This window comes from Furipterus horrens, unplaced genomic scaffold, assembly GCF_987537825.1.
Source record: "Furipterus horrens unplaced genomic scaffold, mFurHor1.1.pri manual_scaffold_13, whole genome shotgun sequence".
In the NCBI taxonomy this organism is placed as follows: domain Eukaryota; kingdom Metazoa; phylum Chordata; class Mammalia; order Chiroptera; family Furipteridae; genus Furipterus; species Furipterus horrens.
Window position 1 is genome coordinate 28,238,412 of NW_028327183.1, and position 25,122 is coordinate 28,263,533.

The following is a 25,122-nucleotide window of genomic DNA, read 5'->3' on the forward strand; positions in this document are numbered from 1 at the left end:
GCTTGTCACACTAGGTCCCGAGTTCTTGCCCAGGTGATTCGAGCCTGCGGCGACCTCTCAGGAAACTGACCTCTTTAAAGTGTGGCCTGTGCGGTGTGCGAGAATGAGAAATCAGAAAATGCGGAAAAGGAAACAAGAGTGAAAAAACGGAGGCGTAAGCAGGAGGGGAAAAGGGGAAGCGAACTGGACTGGGGATTGGCGGTCTGATTCCTGGGGTCCGCTGAGCTCCGGTCTCCCTCTCTGAGGGACCTGGACACCGGAGCATCCAGTGATTCCTTCCAGATGATGAGCCTTAAATATTTTGAAGGTAGACAGGTTTTTTCATTTACTTGGGTTTCCTATAATATTTGGGGCAATTGCTACAGGGCTGGGAAGTAGATGCTCAGTGTTTGTTGTTAAACTAGTGAGTACTGATAAAATTGTTAAGATTGAGAAAAGCAGTAATTACAGCTAAGGAAGCTATCAGAATGTCACGCCTGCAAACCACTTTCTCACTATTTATAGTTTTTGCTCCCAGAAACTCATTCCAGGCAAACTTTGGGAAGTAAGGGGTGCATTAAATTAATCATCAAAATTCCAGCTTTAAGAGTCTAAAATTGTGTTAGTAGGTCTTGTGCCTTTGTATTCAGAGTGGCGCTATGCACTCAGCCACCCCTCACTGAGCCTCCTGTTGCCTGGTGTCTTTGTTTCCACAAGGGAGAAAAGTGAGGTTGGCCTCAATCCATGGTCAATTCTTTTCACATAGGCTGAATGGATGGTTACCTTTGGTAACACCAAGGCTGTACTTGAGATACACTTGCTGCGAGCAATGTTAAAGGAATATTTTTTTAAGTTTAAATCATGACTTTCAGACAAATATAAACACATGTGAAAGATTTAATTTAACTCACTAACGAATGAAGAAGTATGTAAGATGATACAAATGATTGAGAGATGAATCCAAAAGGCGAGCACATATAGGCAGTCAGAAATGCTGAGATTAGTTTGCTTACTAGATGCAAAACTGGCTTCTTCTACAGTGGGGGAGGGAGGTCAGTTGAACTTCTACCATTCACGATTCATTTGTATGTCTGATATCTGTGGGCAAGAACCACTTGCATTGCTATCAATTCTCTACACCCTATAGAATTATAAATAGCTTAAAGAAAAGAAAAAAAAAAAAAAAAAAAAAAAAAACTCATGGAGCCAGATAACTCAGAAGGGTGTTCCAGACAGCATCTAGGTGTACATTGAAGACACCCAATAATCTTTTTGACTTATTTCAAAGTCTTTCACTAAAAATACAGGGGGCGGGGAGGGGATCCCTACTGTTAGAATGTATTGGGACTTGAAGGACCTGAGCCACTGCCTGTGCTGAAACAGAGGGTCTGCGTCACTGGCCAGGTACCCGATCACGACGTTCCCTGTTATCAGAGGCAACTGAGGCATAGCCGCCGGCATCCTGCTGAAAACCCGTTGACCTCTCATTGTCCCTTCCCCTCTCCCTTGAGCGTTTCCCAGAAACAGGGGCCATACATATCCTGGACTTTCTGTTACCAAAGCAGCTATCCCTAACCGGAGGACATTGTTGTTGCCCAAACACCTACACCCTGGACATCTGGAACTGACCGGCCGTTCCCAAGGGTCTGCTCCACATCTTTAAAACCCCTCTACCCCTTACCTTGGGGCTGCGGTCTGTTGGGACTCAGCCCACCTTATCACAGTGTCTCCCTTCTAATAAAAACCCTTAATTGGGCTTTTCTGGCTCCAGGTCCTTTCTTAGCCTCCTCAGCTACTTAACACCTCCCCTATAATTCTCCTGAATCGCCCCCAACACTTGTTATGTTGCTTGTGTTTTTAATTACTACTATAGCTTGTTTATTATAACTTTAAAATTGCACCCTTGCTAAAGAAAATAATAGCACAATAAAGATCATTTATTAAAATATTTAACAAGGATGGCAACGGTTGACACAAATAATTTAACTCTTATCAAGGATTTTCATCTTTAACTGAATTTATATGTGGTCTTCTGCAAGCCATTTCCCCTCTCCAAGATTAGACTTGATTTCTAAGGTTTCTTCCTGTTTTAAGATTGCGTTTCAACACACAGTGTTTTGTCTCTCCCTGATTTCACCGAGTTCCTAGGAGCAGAAAACCCTTTAAAATTGGAGGTCTTTGTAGGGAAGGGAACATCCCATTCTCCAGGCTACTTCTGTTTTCCCCTCAGGAGCTAGTTTCCAGCTAACCAGTCATCCCAGGAAACAGACCTTTTTAAAGTAGAGACTCTATTCAAATATGTGAAAAGATGCTCAGCTGTAATTCAAATTAAAAGGAATGAATGCAAATTTAAAGTACAAGGAGATCCCATTTTCAATCCAGTAGATTGGCAAAATAAAAGTTTGGTAATACTCTGTGTTTGCAAGGCCGACCAAATTGGTGCAATTGTAAATTCGTTTAGCTTTTTGCAGAGCCAGACAGCAAAATGAATCACAAAGATTTAAGTGTACATACCCTTTGACCCAACTGTTCCTCTCTGTGGAATTTATCCTACAGATACATTCACTCCTGTTCACAAAGATGTTTGCACTTGAGTATTTATAGTAGCATGTTTTTAATAGCAAAAAACTGGCATCACCCTACATGCCAGCAGTACATTAAATAAAGTATGCTGTATACATAAATGGAATGCTGTGCTGTGCAATTATAAAAAGGGAATAAGCCCTAGCTGGTGTGGCTCAGTTGGCTGGAGCATTGTCCCGTAAACCAGAAGGTTGTGGGTTTGATCCCAGGCAGGACACATGACTAGGTCGCAGGTTTGGTTCCTGGATGGGGGTGCATTTGGGAGGCAACCAATCAATGTTTCTCTCTCACAGCAATGTTTCTCTCCCTCCCTACCTTTCCCTCTCTCTAAAAACAAGGAGCATGTCATCAGGTGAGGATTTTTTAAAAAGGGGGAATGAGACATATGTTTATGTGTTAATATGGGTGGTCTTCCAGGTATATTAAATCTCCTGTGTAAAGATGTGTATTTGTGTAAAGAAAGAAAAGTGGGGGATATATTTTTTTATGTTCATGGTATATTTCTGGAAAAATATACAAGAAGCAGGTGTGTAACTTATTTTTAACCATTTATTCATTTTTAAATACATAAAAATGTAATTAAAAGTAAATGAGACAGTGCAATAAACAATTGGCAGAACATTTGAACAAGTACTTAACAAAAGAGACTTTCCAAAACAGTGTTCATTTTCATTAGTCATCAGGGAAATATGAACTTAAGCCACAATGAAATACTATTTATATATCAAACATGAAAACCCCCAAGTGTTGGCAAGCATTGGAGTAATAAGAAGTTCCATATACTGCTGGTGGGCATGTTACTGCCAAACTGCCTTGGACAACTCTTAGAAGTATCTACTGAAGCAGTGCATACCATACCTATGTTCACCAAGAGATGTGTACCAGAATGTTCACACAGCACTACCCATGAGGGCCCTAAATTGGAAACAGCCTAAAACTTCATGAGCAACAGAAGGAATAAATAAATTGTGGTATAGTCATATAAGAAAAATACCCTACAGCATGAAAGTATGCAGCACACACAACAATACAGATCAATATCACTAATATGATGTTGAGTAAAAGAAGCAAGACACAAAAGAATACATGTTATCTGAGCTCATTAAAAAGAAGTTCAGGGTCAGGCAAAACTGATCTTTGGCAGAGCAGGGCAGTGGTTACCATCGAGAGGGGATGTTAGGGTGCTAATAATATTCTATTTCTTGTCTGGGTGCTGGTTGTATGGGTGCTCGTTTGGTAAAAATCCATCCAGCCAGATACACTTATAATTTGTTTGCTGTACTTCAAGTAAATAGTGGGAGAGAAAGAGAAGGCAGACAGACAAAAATACAGAGGTTTGTTTCAGAAGGATGTTTTTGGAACTTATTTTTTCCACTAAGTTTGTAATGTTGAATGCAACAGCCAGACCAAGGAAGCCAGAAAGGCTGAGACTCCACAACCTATGGTGTTAGACAGGGCCCAGAAAGTGGTACGATGTGTTCGTGAATTCCTTCTCGCTGGGGAGAGAGCCTGCTGGGGCTCCAGCCTGTGCTGGCGAGAGGGTGTATGGTTAGTGGACAGGTATGGAGGAGTTACTGAGTGTCAGGCTCTGGGCTGGCACTCTGTGTCCCCTGGATAGCCCAAGCGCGCTCTCTTCTGCCCTTTGGCACTTGATATGGAAGGCATCTTTCCCCTGGAATCCCATCTAAAACTTCTCCTTCCCTTCCATTTCTATAACATTTCACTTCCCTCTCCCAGTTTTACCCCTTGTCACAGCTCAGTGAACTTCCTGTGTCTTTCCCTTGGTTATCCTGTTTATCCCTCGTTGCAATGCCAGCCTCATGAAAGGCAGGGAGTTTTGTTGGTTGTGTCCACTGTTGTATCCCCAGTGCCTGTCAGAAGTGCTCAGTAATAACACAGGGAATGAATGAACACACTATGGCTGGCCGCTTTCATAGATGAAGGAACAGGCCCATGAGGTTAAGCAGTGTGCTCAATCAGTCACACACCTAGGGGTTAAGAGCCAGGATTCAGACCCATATGTCTTGTTCTCTGCTGCTGTCATATTGCCTCACAGGCTCATTTCATCCTCACCACCCTGTGAAGTTGTATGATCCCTTTGCACAGCTGGGGAAACTAAGGCTTGGAGTTAAGTGATTGCCCAAAGGAAGGAGAGAAGCTTGCAGACCTGCTTCCATTCGGCCTTGACGATCCTGCTCTACATACTGTCGTAGTCCCTGAGGAGCCGGAAGCCACGCTCTGTACTAATGCGGCGCTATACCAAGCTCCGAGGGCTGGCCTGTGACATGATTCCCCTGCTCCTGCCAGGACTCGGTCCTCCAAGTCACGTAGAACCAAGTCCCTGCCCATTTGTGCTCTGGTTTCAGTAACTTGGTCCTCTTTTTGTCCTGTGCCCTCATGCCATCCTTGTCAAAGACTCATAATGGTTCATTCAGGAAGTATTTAATGATTTACTCCGTGCTTGGCTCCATGCAAGGTGCTGCAGACACAGGTGAGCAAAGCCAGATACATGTCCTGCCTATAATGTTTATTAACTCAGAGACTAATTGAACAAATAAATAACTGTACAAACTTATGTTCTTATAAAGTAAAAGGACATTGTGTGGTGAGAGGCTATACCTGGGAATCTGGCCTGGTCTGGGGGTCACATGGCAGGCTTTCTTTAGGATGTAATATGTGAAGGACTGGGTATTTGCCAAGAAAAGGGTGCAGGGGGTGGAGGAAGCAGCTTCCAAGCAAAGGGCTGGTGGGGAGGCCCTTCGGTGGAAAGGAGCATGGATTGTTCGAAGTTCTGTAAGGGGCCCTTGTTGGGTGTAGGACAAAGGAGGAGTGGCTGAGTCCAGGGTGGAGAGCTTAGAAGGGGCTGGGTCAGGCAGAGCCCTGACAACCGGAGGAGGGGTTCCAGCTGCATCTGAGGGACAATGGGAAGCCACTGGAGGATTTGATCACATTTGTGGTTTTTAAAGGTCATTCTAGTTGCTTTGTGAAGAATGTATTGGAGAAGGGCAAGAATATATGCAGGAAAATGTCAACTAATAAACGTTGATAGAGCAGTTGAATTAGAAGAACACTCTACGTTTCGCAGCCACCATAGTACTGGGTTGGCCAAAAAGTTCATTTCATTTTGGGGGGGGCGGGGGGGTTATACAATGGCTCTAGTAGTGCTCTTAGTTGTCTTTAACTTCATTCAAAAACAATTTTGTTAGATTGTATTGTGAAAGCTGTCATATTAGCATGCATTTTTTAAAAAACATCAAAATTGGTGATTTTCATGCAGCCATTTTAATATTGAAGATGGAAGAAGAGACACAACATTTTCAGCATGTGCTTTATTATTTCAAGAAAGGTAAAAATGCAACTGAAACACACACAAAAAGATTTGTGCAGTGTATAGAGAAAGTGCTGTGACTGATCGAACGTGTCAAAAGTGATTTATGAAGTTTCTTGGTACTACTGACATTTTGGCCAAATAATTCTTTGCTGTGGGGCTGTCTGATGCATTGGAAGATGTTTAGCAGCACCCCTGGCCTCTATCCACTAGAAGCCAATAGCAGGAGATAGCCAACATACTAAAAATATCAAAATCCATAAAGTTATTGGTGAAAATGAAAAATATGTCTTTTATTTTATGGAAAAAACTAAATGGACTTTTTGGCCAGCCCAATATTATTGTTAATGGCTGCTAAACTACTGGAAAATAGGATATTAAAATCTCAAAGCATCTTTCCCACAGATTACTAATTATTTACAAAGGGAAATAAGGTCCCTCTACAATTAATACATATATCATCATCTCAACCATTGGTCATAGTGTCAGCAATAATGAGACACAATGATGTTTGTGTCTCCTGATATAATGCACTGAGGAAACACATCAATTATACAGTACTCCTGACTCTATAAGGGAGCAATCAGAAAATCTAAACAGAGACATTCTACAAAACAACTGGCCTGTGTTCCTAGTACATATTAGTGTGTTGAAGAGGTAAAAAAACTGGTAACTATTCTAGATTAAAGGAGTTTGCTTTAGAATATGGAGGAAGGGGCCTTGAGCCAAGGGATGCAGGAGGCTTCTAGAAGCTGGAAAAGGCAAGGAGATGATTCTCCCCAGAGCTTCCAGAAGGAATCATTGCTGCTGATACCTCAGTTTTAGGACCTGACTTCCAGAACTATAATACATTCGTGTCATTTTCGCCGCTAAGTTTGTGGCAGTATGTTACAAAGCGGGGAGGGAAAATAGGCATGGTGGGCAACCAGAAACACAGAACTGATGCTAAGTCACCACCAGTTTTATCTTGTGTAATTGTTTTTTGGGCTCATTATCTAATCAAAGTATTTTTGAATAATTCAGTCATCCAATAAATTTACTATTTCTCCTTCCTTTTCTTCCTGTCCTTCATGTAGTATCATGAGATATCTTACCAAACGCTCTGCCCTTAATATCTGTTGTTTTCCTCGCTTGCCCAGAATCCATCCACCCTTCTCACAAGAGCATCTCACCCTTCCCTTGCTCTCTACCCAAGTAGCTGATTCTTACTCCTATCCATATGTGGCCAATCCAGTTATCCCAACATCCCAGCCTCAGAAATTAGTTCGAGGGGATGAGCACATGAGTCATGCTGGTTCACCAAGACCAAACCCTGGGACTTTTGTTGGAAGTATTGAGGAAGAGAATCCTTTTATCCACTGAAGCTGCTAAATTGAGAGAATATAAGCCTGTTGCTGCTAGAGACCACTCTATAAAAAGAACCTAATCTGAGAACGAAGCCCACCCAGGGGAAAGCAGTCAGGTAGAGGTAAGAGACTAAGTTCTGACTGATAACATAATTTGAGCCCCTAGATCTTTCTGAACCAACCTCAGAACTTTTCAGTTATGGGAGCCAATATAGTTCCTCGCTTCAAAAAGCCAGTATGAATTGAGTTCTGTCACTTATAACTGAAAGAATCCTGGTAAACATACTTTCCAGGTCCACATATACTATTTCTATATTTCCTTGATTTACTAGTCTATACATTTCACAACAGAAATAAGGTTAACCTGACATGAGTCGGTCTTTTCATTGGTGCTTCCTCTTCTGAGTGCACAAATGTTTTTTGTGAGTAATCTGTTCTGAATATATTCCAGGCCCAATGTCAAGGTCACTGCTCTGTGGTTTGTAGAACTTAACTTTTCTTCCCCTTTTTAAAAATGGCTATGTCATTTGCCTCTCTCCAACCCTCTGGCAAGGTCAGAAGACCTTTAATGGGATAGGAAGAGAGATGGTCCATATGAATCTGTTGAAGAGAAATGAAATCTGACCCTGAATTAGCTCACACTTTTCCATTTCCCTCAATAGTTGCTATGGCCAGCCAGGCCAGGCCTGCATGAGGTGGTGTCTTGTGTTAGGTTCACTCACTGAACCAAAGGAGGACTTCCTCCAACCACAGATACAATCCTCTATTCTCACAAAGTATGCAAGACAGGCTCATATTCTGTTGCACACAGGTCAGAACTTACAGGAACCATCTAGCTGTAGTGTCCACATGAAGAAGTGAAGGCTATCCTTCTTCCTTCCTGAGTTCACACCAAACTAGAAACGCACAGGAGAGCCAGCTTCTCATAATGCATGATGGCTGTACCAAGCTGGTCGAGCAAATCTGGGAAGGACCAGAAGCACTACAGCACCGAAGGCCCAGTAACTGCTGTGGAATTGCAGCTCCCAGCTTTTTTTCTTAATGTAGTTTACTTAAATTTTCCCCAGCAAGTCTGAAGTTCAATAGGTTCTCTTTCCAGGGACCAGCAGCTCCATGCTTGGGGCACGGGAGAGATACCTGATGATCAATCCATGTAATCATTTCTTGTAAGTAGCAGGACTCCAGTTCCTCCTACATAACTCCTAAAGTTTCAGAGAACCCAGTTTTCTAAAATTAACATCCAGCCCCCTTTCAGATACCACTGCCTTTATTTAAAGACAGGGCTTTATTATTTCCTATAACCAACCATCAGAAAGAGCACTATAGCTCTGTGGTCTAGAAGAAATGTCTTCAGAGTTTGAGGTATGGAGCCCATGCTCCAGAATCGGATACTTAATTTTGCTAGGTGTTGGAACCAAGTTTTGCATGACCCCAAACATGGGGGAGATGTCAGTTTCTGCTTCTATACTTCCTTTCTCTAGAACTATAAAAGACTTCCATAGGAAGTTATGTTAATCGTTTGTTTGCTGAAAAAGATGCAGCCCGGCCTAGAACTTCTGGAGCAGGATGAGGTGAAATCTATCAGCCTTTCAAAAAATAAACCGGCCTCAAATTGCCCTTCTATACCATGCATCCCTGTCTGACTTTAAGTATGTTCATTAATGCTATGACTTTACCCTAACGCTGGAACAGGCGGCGGGCAGGAAATGGCACATGGATTTCAGAGGTGAGGACACTCGTGGCAGGGAAGCAACCAGAAAACCGGACAGCACCAAATCGCCCACCCATCGGCTCGCAGTATGGCCTGCCCCCACCAACGTTTCCCGGCCTGGGAGAACACCCTAGTTTTAAGCAGATCCAGGGAACTAGGTTCTCCGGACCTTCCGTAACAGCGACCCGCGGGAGACCTCCGACCGCGGTCCCAGTGGCGGGGGTGCGGTCCGAGAGGCAAGCGGCAGCCTCGGTCAGGAGCAACCCTGCCGGCCCCCCACCGTGCGAACACCGAGCTCGAGCAGAGGCACCGTGCCGTCACGTGACGTCGCTCCCCGGCCGCCCACACGCCTGCGCAGACTGAGCCGGGGCCGGACTTGGCTGCCTGACTGACAGCTCGCGCGGGCCCGCGCCTCGGAAGGACCCGGCTCCCGGGGCAGCGCAGTGGCTGCACCGCCGAGCCCACTGGCGCCGGCTCATTCTGTCCGCCCGCCCGCCTGCCTTTGCCCGTCGCGGTGAGAGGGGCCCCGCCGGCGCCCGTGGGAGGGAAGGCGGGCCCCGGGGTCTCTGGGCGGCGCGGGAGCTCCCCAAAAGGCGACAGCTGGAGCGCCCGGGGCGAGAGCACGGGCTTCTCCGGGGTCCGGCGGGAGGGGTGGGGGTCATGGAATGATGCAGGGTCGAGGGCCTTGGGCCGCAGGGATTCCTGCAGGGTCCGAGCGTGGTGTGGACGGGAGTGAGGAAATGAGGAGAGCCCACGGTATGGGGTACTGTACAAGGTGGCAGATGGTGTCGCCAAGTGGCTTTGGGATGGAGCCGGTTCCTCAGTCTTGGGGGTTGGCGGAAGGACCCCCAGACTCCAAGAAAGGCTTGCAGGGGAGGGGTTGCCTGGGACCAAGATGGGAAAGACATTTGCCAAAGTCGTGCGTGTGTGTTCGGTTTTAAGTTTGCTGCTTCTCTGCCCCGGGGTGGCAGATGGGTGAAGCGCGAGGGCAAGGGAGAAAGGGCTCTGCACTGGGTGCGTGCCCTGCGAACTCCGCCTGTGTCTTTCCAGGGCTGCCCGCTCTTCCTGACAAGCCAGGAAGCAAAGCGGAGGTTTGCGGAGGGCGCAGCAGTACAAACGCGCTGTTAGAAGCTCAGTGTATGACAGCTGGTTCAGTGTCCAGCGTATTTGAAAGGACAGGTCTTCCTGGAGCGGGGCACATTTTCCCCTTGTACTGGGTGTGTGATGCGTTGTTTGTAGATTGGATTTAGGAAAAGGAAACCGGGAAGAAGGAAAAGACTTTGCAATGGGCACTGGCCAGCTCCTCCAACAGTCTGGTTAAGTGCTAGGCAAGGGTGCCAGCCTGCAGAATGAGCAGGAACTTGCCTCTGAGCTGGCATCGGTGAGGAGCCCTGACGTGGAGGTTGTAGCTGTGGTGAGTCAGTGTTCAAGGCAAGCTGACAGCTATCAAGGACCAGTCTGCTTTAGCTAGGCTGCCACCCAAGCCACTGTCACCTAATGCTAATGTTTCGGATTCATTTTATTAGATCCCCTCCCTAAGCTTAAACCAGAGCAGGCAAGATGCTTAACACTGAATTAAGCAAAGAAAAAAAGGAGACCTAGATTGTATTACACCTGAGCGGTCCTTCCTATCTTCTCATATTTCCGTTTGGAAGTCTATGTTCTCCGATTGTTCAGAGTCTTTCCCTTTGGCTGTCACTCATTTTTATTTCCACTCTGTTCAGCTATATAGGACTGCTTACACATATGAAGTGCAGGGCGATAGGCTATTGAGCTCGGCTCACAATGAAAAAGTTGACTCATGAGATTTTCTTTTTCCATTAGAGAAATGAAGATAGTTGAAGAAGCACACTGGCCACGCTTAGTGATCATAGATTATTTTAAACCTCTCATTTGGTTCTGGAGTGCATGTCCATGTTTTTTGTTTGTTTGTTTGGGGGGAGTTGTTTGTTTGCAGTGTTTGTCTTTTGTATGACATGTGTCAGTTAATGTGGAGATAGTTTGTATTATTTGAGAATGCAACAACTAAAGACACCGAAAAGGTACTCAGTGATTTTAGTAAATTACCAACTTTATAAACTTGTTACAGAATTCCAGAAAGTTGAGAATATCCACAGATATCAGATGTGGTTCTCTTTTCATGATAATAACTTTGGTTCTTCAGAGGTAAATTGCTTTATGGTGACTCCAAATGGCTCTGTAGGGACTTCTTCTAGGGCAATCTTTAGCAAAGGTTTAGAGTGGGATGAGTTATGCTACATGCCTCCCTCCTTCCCCTTTCAAAAAGGAAAATAATCAGGATAAAAAAAACATCAAAAGCAGCATTGGAAGATAAAAAAAACAGTCATGAAAGGCAATTGGCTGCAGGAAAGAGCTGCAAAGAAGGAGTAAAAATCCTATTGCCAATAATACTCATCACTTCTACATGGCAGTACTTTACAAAGGGCTTTCACTCGCAAAATAGTAGTTGATCTTCACAGTAAGCTTTTAGAGAGATAGGTGGTGTCCTCATTCCAATGTCACAGATGAAGAAACTGAGGCTAAGTGACTTGCCCACAGTCACTTAGGTCCTAGGAGGCAAAGCAAAGTGTTAAACCCAGCCATCTGATGCCAGATGTGGAAAGGGAAGTGGGAAGGATCTGGTCAGAATACCCGCGCATCCGCAGGGCCTCAGGGCTTCCCCAGCATCTGCTGGCAGAGCATCCTTCTCTCCCACCGTTTGTCCTGCTTACTAAGTCAGCTTAGCTTGCTGGTACAGATGCACCTTCATCACTTCCCCCGGCCCCAAGCTTGAGATAGTCTGCGTCTACTCAGATTTGTTTATAAGTCTTTGAGAAATCAAGTAGGAAGTAGGATTGCAGAGTGTCTTTTGCTCAAGTGCTCAGTGTTTCCTAATAGTCTAGGTGTCTTCAGCTGTGTGATGCAAGAGGCCAAAGCAATTGTAGGGAAACTTGCCATAATTGTTTTCCTTGTCCTCCGTCCGGGGGAGAAAAGCACTGTTGTGAAACTTCGGGAGCTGACCCAGCAGTTTTGTTTATTTTATCCAGTTTTTTAATACTTGGCATTGTTTGGGTAATGGTGACACTTAAAAAAAAACACATGGCACAGCTGTTCTCATTATGGAAGAACAAGGTTTAATCCCTTTTTCTAGATCAGGGCATCCAAAAAGGGACTTCAGCGGGAGGTTATTATCGTGGATATGTTTCAGCAGGTCAGTGGCACAAAACAAAATGTAAAACCAAGGCCAACTTGGGCACATCAATAGAAATATAGATCTGGAATAGGAAAGGTGATAGTTCCAATCTGCTCCATGCTTAGAATATTGTGTTCTTGCTTAGACATCACATTTAATGAAGGATATAGGGAAAATATCAAGTCTGTTCATTGGAAATTGCTACAGTGGTGAATGATTTAGAGCTGGTAGGCCAGGAGGATCTTGGGAGCCAGCATTAAGATTCAGGACTATCATTTATCAAACTTGTCCTATGGAGGCCCAAGATCCCCAAAACCAAAGGACAAAAGCTATAGTGAGAAAGATTTCGGTTTTAAGAGCTTTATTGTGTCAGATTGATGTTTTAGAAACTAAGAGTCAAATCACATCTCACCCCATGGTTTCCCAATACTTGTGGGATCAAATTAAAATTTGGTCTACTGACTGACCTTGCTTGTTTCTCCAGCTTCAACAGTGACCACACTCTCACTCATACAAGTCCCACCTTCTTCTGTGCTTTGAGCATGTCTGGCTTGCTCTGCCTCAGGGCCTTTGCACTGGTGGTTCTTTCTGCCAGGTTTTCTCATGGCTGGCTCTGTCATTGAAGTCACCACTCCAATATCACATCCTTAATGGGACATTCCCTAACAATCAAAATAATTTCTTCCTGGATCCTAACCCACTCACTCTATCCAATTACACTGTTTTATTTTTTCATAAAAATATCAGAAATGACCTAAGTGGAGAGTGCTTTCTTTTACTGTCTGCTCCCCATTTACCCCTGTGTCAGTGATGCACCAAACAATATCTGGCAGTAGGTGCTCAATAAACATTTGTTGAATGAATGGTATTTATGACAGCCAGACCTTTTCCTAGATGGGAGGAATAGCTTCCTTGGTAGATACTGCTGGGAGTTTTTTGTTTGTTTTCTTACCAGAGGCAGTCATACATAAGCTGACTAGCTGAACGTTGGGCAAGATAATTCACACATTTGATAGACAGTAAAACCAGACAACTTCCTGTGTGAGTTTCCTAGGGCTGCCGTAACAAAGTACCACAAACGGGCTTAAAATAACAGAAATTTATTCTATTGCTGTTTCAGGGACCAGAAATCCAAAATCGAGGTGTTGGTAAGGTTGGTTCCTTCTTGGGGGCTCAGAGGGAGAATCTGCTCATACCTCTCCCAGCCTCCGGTGGCCTCTGGCGATCCTTGGTACCCCTCTACTTGCAGCTGCATCCCTCCCCTCTCTGCCCTGTGGTACGTGGCCCTCTTCTCCCTGTGTGCCTTCACTTGTCTTCCCTCTGTATCTGTGTCTCTGTTTCTTCTCATATAAGGGTACCAGTCAAACTAGATTTAGGACCCATCCTATTCCATTATGACTTTATCTTAATTTAACTAATTACATCTGCAGAGACCCTGTTACCAAATAAGGTCACATTTGTAGGTTCTGGGGGTTAAGACCTCAACGTATCTTTTTAGCGGGACACAACTTAATGTATAACACCTTCCAGCTTCAAGATCCGCTGAGCTTTTTACAGGGAAAAACTGGCAGGAGGTGCTGGGTTAATTTTAAGTATAATGACATAGGTTTGGATATTTGTACATAAAGCTCCCATGATCCTTACAACTTTCAAGGTGAGTGATGATCTGTGTATGTCACAGGTGAGGAGGGTGAGGGTTGGGCTGTTGAGTGACTTACCCAAGGTCATGCAGGACCAGATGAACCTCCCAACTCTGATTACAAAGCCCAAGGCCTCCTTAACCTTCACCACCTGCTGGTGGATGCATCTTAATGATGGTGGTACAGTAGGGTAGGATACGGGATTTCTTCCATGGCTCTGCAGGGGCCCTGGAGGGATTATTTCCTTTATTATTTCCTCATTTTGCTTTGCCCTGTCCTTGTGCGGGAGGAATAGCTCATTGATGTCCAGCGGTGACATAAGTGGTGCACCTGAACGTGACATGCCAGAGTTAGACCTCACACAGTGGCGTTGATGGGAGACGACATCAGGAGTCGCTGCGTTGTCCTGTGTGGAACTTTTCAGTGATTCTGAAAGGCTTTTTCATAAGGGTCTGGGGGTTCTGAGTGTCAGTGTCTCAGATTTTGACCCTGAAAGGCTGTTGCTGATGTTCTAAAGGCTAGCCATTCAGGAGTTCATAGAGTAACTTTTCTCATTTGGGGGTGAGGTAAGAGCACGGTGGGCTGTCAGCAAAATATCTGAAATGATTTACACCTTCGCCTTCAGAGGCCTTTTTATTTCTTGCTCTGTCTTCCCTGAATACCAAATACCTCTTCCCTTATTTAATTGAATTAATTTTGATTAGATAATATATACAGATGATACAAGATTCAAATAATCCAAAAAGTCCAGTGAAGCCCTGACTGGCTCAGTGGGATGGGCATCATACCACAAACCGAAAGGTCACAGGTTCGATTTCCAGTCACGGCACATGCCTGGGTTGCGGGCCAGGTCCCTGGTTGGGACCACACAAGAGGCAACTGATTGATGTTTCTCAGGCATATCGATGTTTCTCTCCCTCCCTTCCCCTCTCTAAAAATAAATAAAGTCTTTTTTTAAAAGTCCAGTGAAAAGTCATTTCTGGCTCTGCCTTCCCCACCACTCCAGGTTCCCGGCCTCCTCCCCAGTGCCACCATCCGGCCATTCTTTTGTGTCTCCTTCCAGAGAGCTGATGTCCTTTAATGTCCCCAGCACCACCCCCAGCCGCCATGTGGGCTGTGTGTGTGTCCATTCCGACTTTCCATTCTCCTTCCTGCCATTCACAGCCCTGTCTGTGTGGACCTGGCAGGCTTCTTGTTCCCCGTGCTAACTGCGGGTGACAATGCCTCTGCCAAGAGTTTGATTCTTGGCAGGACAGTGCTTAGAAACAATGAATCTGCAATGGTAAGATTTGAGTGTGGAGAAAGAGCTTTTATTTTTGGAGTGGTTTTCAGAGTCAAGTTCCTTAAACTTCAGGGTTAGCCCTGACCAGGAGACAAGCGTGGAGCTCAGGGAGGGAAGGCGGGAGGGGCAGTTTATGTTCCCAAGGGGCGAGGTGGTGGTGGTTGTAGCTCATACGTATCAGGTTTACTCTGCCATGCCCCGCAGTGTGCTAGGTGCTCTATGTGAGGGTCGTCACTTTCACCCTCACAGGACACTGTGGGGTAGCCACTGTTACCATCCGCATTTCACAGACCACAGACTGAGGCATCCTGGAGAGGCAGAGGCATTTGCCTCCCACCACACAGCTGTAAGGAAAGGTGGAAGCGGCACACAGACCCCAGCAGCTTTCTGTGCCAGGACCCATCCAGGTACTGGAGTGCATTTAGTTGTCATCTCCCAGTCTCCTCTGGTCGGGGACAGGCCTCATCTTTTCAGTTTTATGTACAGTTTGGAGGCCCCTATGTAGAACAGTGTCTTCACTGCTCTCAAAGTAGGAGTGGCTCTCAAATGGCCTCTGTGGGAAGGTCCACATGGCACCATGAAGGAAGAACCTTACATAAGCAAGACCTGTGTTCGGCCTTGGGTGTGTCTAGGTTCATCCCAGAAATGTTCTCCTGCCTCTGAAAGTCTGAAACTAATTGACTAAGGCTCTTCCCACAGATGCTGAGAGAAATGGTAAATTTGGAGGAAAAAGAGAAAAGGGGTTATTTTTTTCTCCTACTTACTGAATGCACTTAGCAAAACAGGTGCCTAGATGCAGACCCTGTTCCTCAGTGACATCCTTTTGTAAACCAGGTGTGTTCTGAGCCACTTTCCTGGCCTTTGCATCACAGCCAAGCATGACTCAGAGCAAATGACTCACTGGTGGCAAAAATGACCAATGTGCTTGGGGAAAATGAGACTCTAGAAACAGCAGAGCAAATGGAAAATGCCAGAGTAAATGAGCCTAGATGGCTGCTGTTCAGCTGACACCCTTGAGTTGGGGAATTTGGGGGTGAACCCAGGAAGCTAAAATATAAAAACAGGGCCCAGTAAAAAGAGATGGAAGCCTCATGAGAGAAGACAGCCAAATTCTCAGTTAATTGTAAATAGCAAGAATGAAATAAAAGAATTAAATGAAATCGAAACAACAACAAACCTTCCCTGGCTGGGTATTCAATTGGTTAGAGCATCATCCCAGATTTGATTCTCATCAGGGCCCATACAGGAATCAACCAATGAACGTATAAAGAAGTGGAACAACAAATCTGTCTGTCTGTCTCTCTCCCTCTCTCTCTCCTCCCTCTCTCCTTCCTGCCCTTCTCTCTCTCTCTCTCTCTCTCTCTCTCTCTCTCTCTCTCTCTCTCTCTCTCTCTCTCAAATTAAAAAATAAAAAATAAAAAACAAACAAATCTAAGACCCCTCCCCCAATTTCTAACTTATTTAGTGTGGTGATGGCGGACCACGGGAACTAGGAAGCCAGGTAGTAAAGGAAAGCTGGTCTAACAGCCCTCTGCTCTGAGGAGGCAGGTGATGTGGAACTTCGTGAAGCAGCAGGATCCCTCTCAGAGTCCCAGGCGGGGTCTGGATAATATGCACTTCCTTTTTCTACTCTTGTGAGGAAAGAGGTATTCCACTTGATCAAAATTTGAATGTTAGTAAAATTCACAAGACTAGCTATCCTGTGGGAAAGAAGTAGCAGCGTCACTGACTTCGTTTCCACCTGGAGTGGCCAAAAGCTGAGGGGTTCCCAGGGGTTAACGCCTGCCTGGTGGCCCTGCTTCTGGTCTGGTCTGCACACTAGTCCTCTCCAGACGCGGCCACCACAGTGCAGCATCTTTGCAAAATCTAGATCAGATCATGCTGTTCCCCTGACACAAACCCTCCAGTGCTCTTCCATGGCTCCTGCGATGGAATCCCAACTCCTGAACTTGGCCTAAAGGTCCCTGCCTAGTGCCTGGCCCACCGCCCTACCAGCCTCAGCTCTTTCCTCCCTTCCTCTGCACTCACCACTGAGCGACACTGCCTGGCTGTGGCTCCTATGAGCCAGGTTCATTCCTGCCGCAGAGCCCTGTGATTTTGCTTTGCCTCTAGTTGGGATACTGGTCTTTAGGGGGTGGAGTGACCTTCCCTGTTGTCTCAGGCTGAGGAAGCTCCTGCCTCCCATTTGGTTTCTCAGGCCTGGAACTGCCCGATGGAAATATAGGGTGAGCCTCATGCGGCATCTTAAGTTTCTAGCAGCCACACTAACAAGTAAAGGAAACAGGCAAAGTAATTTTGATAGTAGGTTTTATTTAACACAGTATATCCCGAATATTATTATTCCCACATCTAATCAATATAAAAATGATTAATGAGGCATTTATAGTCTCTTTTTGCACTGAGTCTAAAATCTAGTGTGGTCAGCACATCTCAGATTGAACACACTGCGTTCCATGGCTCAATAGTCACCTGTGGCAAGTGGCTCCCATACTGGACTGCGCAGCTTGAACCTATTTGTCCTTTGATCTTATTCACAGCACTTATGAGGGACCACAGTGATGTGTTTGTTTACCTCTTTGTTCTCCGACTGGAACAGAAACTCCCTGAGGACTGGGCTTTTGCTTGTCTTGTTCACCTGGATCAATGCCTGGCACACTGCAAATCCTCAAGACTATTTGCTGAATGATTGAACAAGTATGACCAGACAAATGAAACCCACAACCACCTTCTTAATGGCTCTAGAGGCAGCTCAGCAGTCACCGCCTTTTGGAGCCTGTTTTAATTAGAAGAATTCAATGAACAAGGTTCCCTCTGACCAAAAATGTTAGCTATTGAAGGAAGGGACTTGTATTGTCAAAGGTACATTGTGATGAACCCTGGCTGGTTTGGCTCAGTGGATTGAGCGTCGGCCTGCGAGCTAAGTGTCGCTGGTTCGATCTTCCAGTCAGGGCACATCAGAGAAGGAAAACTCTGACTCCAAAAAACCTCCGCTGCCTTGCGGCATACCTCTTCAGGGGAAAGGCTAAGGGAGTAAACCCCGACAGAAAATCCGGAGCCGGAGTCCCTAAGGCGGTTTGACGTTGTAGTCAACACTGGCAACTCCTGCGGCGCACCTGAAGCCAAGCTGTATTGACTCCGTCTTTCCCTTGGACCCTTCAGCTGCGAAGAGAGGGGGGTTCTGCTGCATGGGCAACAGCAGACCCTCCATATCACCCTTCCCAGGCTCTGTAGCTTCAGCTTCACTGGAGAGGACACTCCAGCGTCATCGCAAGATATCGATTCAACACGGGAGGAGACAGATACCGTGTCACTCCCGAGTCGGACTGCACAGCCATTCTCGGCGGTGCAGATAGACTCTTAAGAAGCTACACCATCGTCTCTCGAGACGGACGGCTGCCGATGACATTGTGATGACACTTGACTAGGTTTATTTTGGGGGAAACAGTGACACTAACAAGAGAAGGGTTGATGTGATTGAGATTCTTCAGCATTGCTGGTCTGAGTTCATCTAGATCAGGGATTTCAACTGAGGCAATAGCTAGAGACATGTTTGGTTGTTGCAGCTGAAAGGGAGTGCTTCTGTCATCTAATGGGTAGAGGCCAGGAAGGCTGCTAAACATTCTACACACAGGACAGCCTCACTACAGAGTTACCCGGCCCAGGTGTCTGTAGGGCCGTGCGGTTGGGAAGTCCCACTGCAGATCAGCATGGCTCCACGTTCGTCAGGAAGGTTATTAGTCTCTGGAAACTTGACGGATTCTCCGCAGGCCCATCTTTTCATTCGCTTCTCTCTCTCTCTCAGGTTAAACCCTCCCACCTAGCCTTTCTTTTCCTGAGAGGATAGACCAAACAGCAGCTGCCTCCAGCTGTAAGCATTTGAGGTGAAAGAAAGTGGGCTCCACTTTAAGCCATGAATTAGAATTCTGTGGAGAAGACGTGGGGAGAAGCCTGAGCTTTGAGAACTGTGGATCAGTGCGCTGTAAACAGCCCCTGGATGCTGCTTAGATACTTTCACAGCAAAACATAGCAGAAACCCCATTTCTTTTCACTCACACGCAAGTAAACATCTGCCAGCTACACTTTTAAGAACCATGTATTTATACTCCAAAGCAGGATTGGAGTGTAGAATTATGTCTATTTTAATTCTTGGTATATTGAGGTCCCTCCAAATAAGAGAATTCATAATATTATTATATTATCATTATCATAATACCATATTTATCATATAAGAGAATATTCCCCATATTGTTGTAGGTAAAAAAAATGATTTATATATGTTTCAATTTTAAGGGTCTGGGGAATACTTACAAATATAAACTGAAGATGTGCTAGACTTGGAAATATTTTTTGTCCTTCTGAACTCTCCAACTAGGTCTGAATCAGTCTGAATTAGGTGTGGGGGTGCAGTGGGCCAGGGAGGGAGATCAAACCACCTCAGGGATGCCATTTCGTGCTGTTTTCTTGGTCTGGAGTAGCTCCCCTTGTGTGACTGGCAGGCTCCTTCCTCCACAATCAGAACTGAGTGCTTCTACTTCTGGGCTCCCAATTAGCATCTGCATCCTGCAATTGTAGCACTTGTCACGGTGCTGTAATTGTTTTCTAATGTCTATCTCTCCCTAGATTGTGTTTGGCAAAGGAAGGCTCGTATCCTATTCCTCTTTGTATCCCCGGGACTTATCATAGTTCCCGGGCCTGGGATTAATAGTCACTTGTCAGAGTAATGACCTGAACTCTACAAAATAACACCTTTTTTCCATCCACCCTGGTGCTGCTTCCGCCTCCACCTCCGTCAGAGAAGCAGTGGCTTTGTTCTTTGGCCTCTGGTGGTAAAGTTCCAGAACCTGGCACTGAGCAGAGAGATGACAAACGATCCAGGGACAAAAGTGGCCCTGCATTTTCCCAGTTCTCTGTTTTAATGAGTTCATGGCATTGTGGGCAGAAATTCTGTGTTCTAGACATATCTCTGTACAAACCACACTGTGACTTTGCTCACATAGTCAATCTGTCACTCCACTTCTGCTCTCAATTCCCCATCTTAGTAGTACTTGCACTAGTCTGTGTCTTTCCACTGAACTTCTGCCCTCTGTCCTGTTGTTATCTGTCTTCCAACCCTCCCCCCGCCCCGTCTTCCAGTAATCTAAAGTCTCATCTAACTCTCCTTCTAACATCTTGGGATTTTATTTGAGTAAAACAAAGTCTAGAACTTGCATAACTGTTTTGTCTCCACTCCTTTGCAAGCCCATTCTTATTCTTTCATTTTCATTATTATTTTTAAATCAGTTTTTTCCCTTAGGCACTGAGCAACTTCTGTGAAAACCCAGCATCTGTGTGAAAAGCGCTAAGTCCTCCTTGTTTGCCAATCTCCTCTAAAATGCGAATTAGAAAACTTTAAGTGCTTTGGAGTAAATCTCCAACTGCTAAATCAGATGTTGCCTAGTCGCCTCTCAACAGGAAGGCCTACAGAGCGAATCTGCTGGGGGGACCGGTGAGGCGGTGCTGATCTGCACCAGCCCTCTACAGCTATTTGCAGTGTCCTTATCCATATCCCAAATCAGCGCAGTTACCTGTTTGCGTTATAACAAGGCTGTGGAGGCAGACTCTGTGTGGGTTTGTCTGGACTCTTCCATTTTTTGCTGTACGGCTTTAGACAGCTATTTAACCTTGCTAAGACCTAGAGTTTCTTCAGCCATAAAATGAAGATAATGACAGACCCAGCTCATGTGTTACTGGAGAATTAAATCAGGTTATCGTTATAGTATGTAGCGAACACATAGTGAATGTTAGTTGTAATTATCGTTTAATTATTAAAAAGTATTACATAACAGTAATAGTATTATGTAAAAGAACAGCCCAAACTGGCGTGGCTTTCTCACACCATTGTCGGGCACAGAAGCAGCCATAGGAATCAGTGGCTTAGACCTACAGGGTAGGTGTGGCAGACCATCTCATGCAAGCAGGTAAGAGGAGAAGCAGTGACTGTTTTGAGATGTCTGAAAATGTCATCCTTTTATTCAAATATGGGTTTGTAAGGAGGAAGAAATCTTTAGGAAAGTGATTGTATATAATTTCTATTATGGGTGGCATAAAAATCTTTAAAATGTTTGGTAGAAAGACCTCTTGTTTCCCATTTCACACTGCTTTCATTTGATCCAGCAGTGAGCCTGTGTGTCTCTGCCTTGTCTTTCTCCATGTCTGTCTGTCTGTCTCTGTGTGTCCCTTTATCTGTCTCAGTCTCCTCGTCTCCCTCTCAGTCCTTTCTGTTTGATTTCCTAATAGCTAATGAGGTTGAATATCTTTTCATGTACTCACCATCTATATCTTCTTCAGGGAAGTGTATGTTTTTTTTACTGTGGTTAAGTTGGCTTCTTTATTTTCTTGTTACATTTTGAGAGTTCTTTCTGTATTCTGGATACAAATTCATTGTTGGGTATGTGATTTGAGGATGTTTTCTCCCAGTCTTTTTACTCTCTTAACAGTGTTTTTCACAGAGTGAAACTCTGAAGTCCAGTATATGAACTTTTTCTTTTATGGATTTTGATGTCATGTCTAAAAACTTTTTACTGATTTTATTCTAAAAGTTATATTGTTTTATGTTTTACATTTGGTCTGTGATCCATCTGAGTTAATTTTTGTATAAGCCGTGAGGGTTAGATCAAGTTCACTTTATCTGTTTGTCTACAGATATCCAGTTGTTTCAACATCATTTGTTGTTGAAATGACTACCATTGCTCCATTGAATTGCTTTTGAATATTTGTCAAAAACAATTGGCTTACTTGTGTAGGGCTATTTCTGGACTCTGTCCTGTTTCATTCATCTGTGTGTCTGTCACTCTACCAACATAACACTGTCTTGATTACCATTGCTAACACACTAAGTCTTAAAATCAGAAAGTGTGACTCTTCCAACTCTATTCTTCTCTTTTAAAATTGTTTTATCTATTCTAGTTTCTTTGTTTTCCATGTAAATTTTAGAATAAGCTTGTTTATATCTATTAAGAAATTCTTTTAGGATAGGAATTGCATGAAATCTGTAGATCAGTTTGAGGAGAATTGATATCTTTATTGCGTGTGGAGTCTTCCAATCCTCAAATACACTGATATGTATCTCCTTTATTAAATCTTTGGTTTCTGTCTTTCATCAGTGTTCTGGACTCTTCAACATATAAACACTATACATGTTTTGTTCGATTTATACCTAAGTACTCATTTTCTCAAGTTATTAGTTTCCAAAGGTGTTCATTGCTAGTATATGGAAATATGATTGAATTTTGTGTATATCGAAACCTTGTTAAGTGACCTGTTAGATATACCGATTTTTAAAAGAACGTTCTTTGAGATTTTTACTTAGATAATATATCATCTGTGAATGGAGAGACAGGTTTATTTTCTCCTTTTCAATATTTTTTTCTGATGCCTTTTTAATATCTTTCTCTTGCCTTGTTACACTGAACAGGGTTTCAGATACTATGTTAAATAAGAGAAGATCTCCTTGCTTCATCCCCAGTCTTACAAGGGAATCATTCGGTCTTTCATCATTAAGTATGAGTTAGACTGAGAGTTTTTATAGATGCTCTTTATTAGGCAGAGGAAGTTCCCTTCTATTTCTAATTTACTGTGAGCTTTTATCATTAATGGGATTGAATTTTGTCCAATACTTTTTGTTATTGCTGCATCAGTTAATATGATAATTTAGTTTTTCCTTTTTAGACTGTTATTAAAGTGGATTACATTGTTTCATTTTTGCATTACATTCCCAGGATAAACTTCACTAGGTCATGGTGTATTAATCATTTTCTATGTTACTATATTTTAGTTTCAAATACTTAAGATTTTGCATCTATGTTCATGAAGGATATTGACTTGTCATTTTCTTACACTATCTTTGATTTGGTAAAGAGGAATACTGGCCTTATAAAATGAACTGGAAAATGTTACATCCTCTTGAATTATCAAGAAGAGAATTGTAGAATTGGTATTATTTCTTATTTAAATGTTTGGTAGAATTTGCCAGTGAATTCATCAGAGCCTGGAGGTTTCTTTCTATGAAGGTTTTAAACTACCAAGTTAATTCTTTTTTAAAAATTATATTTAATTATTATGCTGTTACAGTTGTCCTGATTTTTCCTGCTTTGCTCTCCTCCACCCAGCACCCCCGACTCCCTCAGGTATCCCCACCATTGTTCATGTCCATGGGTCATGCGTATAAGTTATTTTGCTATTCCATTTCCTATTCCTGCTCTGGACATCCTGCTGCCTATTCTGTAACCACCCATTTGTACTTCTCAATCCCCCCACCTCTTCATTTGTTCTGCCACACCTGCCTCCCATCTGGCAACCATCAAAACACTCTTCATGTCCATGATTCTGTCTCTGTTCTTCTTGTTTGCTTAGTTTGTTTTTTAGATTCAATTGTTGATAGATATGTATTTATTGCCATTTTATTGTTCATAGTTTTGATCTTTTTTTTCTTAAATAAGTACCTTTAACATTTTATATAATAATGGTTTAGTGATGATGAACTCCTTTAGTTTTTCTTGTCTGGGAAGCTCTTTATCTGCCCTTTGGTTCTAAATGATATCCTTACTGGGTAGAGCAATCTTGGCTGTAGGTTCCTGCTTTTCTTGCCAATCCCTTCTAGCCTGCAAAGTTTCTTTTGAGAAATCAGCTGATAGTCTTATGGGAACTCTTCTGTAGTCAACTAACTACTTTTCTCTTGCTACTTTGAAGAGTCTCTCTTTATCTTTAACCTTTGGCATTTTAATTATGATGTGTCTTGGAGTGGGCCTCTTTGCATCCATCTTGTCTGGGATTCTCTGTGCTTCCTGGACTTGCATGTCTATTTCCTTCACCAAATTAGGGAAGGCTTTTTTCACTATTTTTTCAAATTGATTTCCAATTTCTTGCTCTTTCTCTTCTCCTTCTGGCACTGCTATGATGTGAATGTTGGATACTTGAAGTTGTTCCAGAGGCTGCTTACACTATCCTCACTTTTTTGGATTATTTTTTCTTCTTCTTGTTCTGATTGGTTGTTTTTTGCTTCCTTATGTTCCAAATCATTGATTTGATTCGCAGTTTCATCCATTCTACTGTTGTTTCCCTGTAAATTGTTCTTTATTTCAGTTAGTGTATTCTCTGTTTCTGACTGGATTTTTTTTATGCTATTGAGGTCCTCACTAAGTTCCCTGAGCATCCTTGTAACCAGTGTTTTGAACTCTGCATCTGATAGATTGCTTATCTTCATTTTTTTTAGCTCTTTTTCTGGAGTTTTGATCTTTTCTTTCATTTGGACCATGTTTCTTTGTTTCTTCATTTTGGTAGCCTCCCTGTGTTTGTTTCTATGTATTAGGTAGAGCTGCTTTGACTCTGTGTCTTGGTAGTGTGGACTAATGTAGTAGGTGTCTTACAGGGTTCAGTGGCACAGCCTCCCCTATCATCCAAGCCAGCTACTTGAGGTGCGCCCTTCATGTGGGCTGAGTACACCCTCATCTTGCAGTTGAGCCTTGATTGCTGTTTGCAGGTCAATGGGAAGGATTTACCCAGGCCAGTCAGCTGCAAGGACTGGCTGTGACCACTGACCAACAACCTTGGCCCTCTGTGGAGAATCAGCTGTGCAGAGGCAGCGTGGTGGTGCTCCAACGTGGTCTGTAGCTGCCCACTGGATGCATAGGCTCTGATGTTTCCTGGGTAGGGCAGGCCAAGGTCAGTCCCTGCTTGTGTTTTGCTTGGAGCCATCCTGCATGAGCTATAAAGCAATCTAAGATGGCTGCTACTTGTGCTGGACTTGGAGATTCCCAGGCAAAGCCAAGCTGTGAATCTAGGCTGGCTACTGCTAGTGCAAACAGTGTTAACCAGGTTGATGTAGCTTCAGGTATGGCACCCAGCCTGTGGCTCTGTGTGGGGAGGGTTAAGAAAAGGGACAATGGCTTCTTCCTACCTTTCTGTCTGGGAGAAAGCTATCCCCCAGCTCTCACCTTGAGGCCAGACACTTCAGTTCCTCTCTGTATGCCACTGGTGCCTTTCAACTGCTCCCGCAGTGCTGGAGCTCAGTGAGTCTGAGTAA

General features: G+C 44.0%; 1 protein-coding gene across 2 annotated transcripts in view; it reads left to right on the forward strand.

Moving 5' to 3' along the window:
• Nucleotides 1–9,348: 9,348 nt before the first annotated feature.
• Nucleotides 9,349–25,122, forward strand: part of KIAA0513 (KIAA0513 ortholog) — a 60,071-nt gene continuing 44,297 nt past the window's right edge. For both annotated transcript variants that reach the window (XM_090259424.1, XM_090259425.1), the window contains exon 1: nucleotides 9,349–9,461. The gene's annotated coding sequence lies outside the window, so the exon portion shown is untranslated. The remainder of the gene's footprint in view (nucleotides 9,462–25,122) is intronic.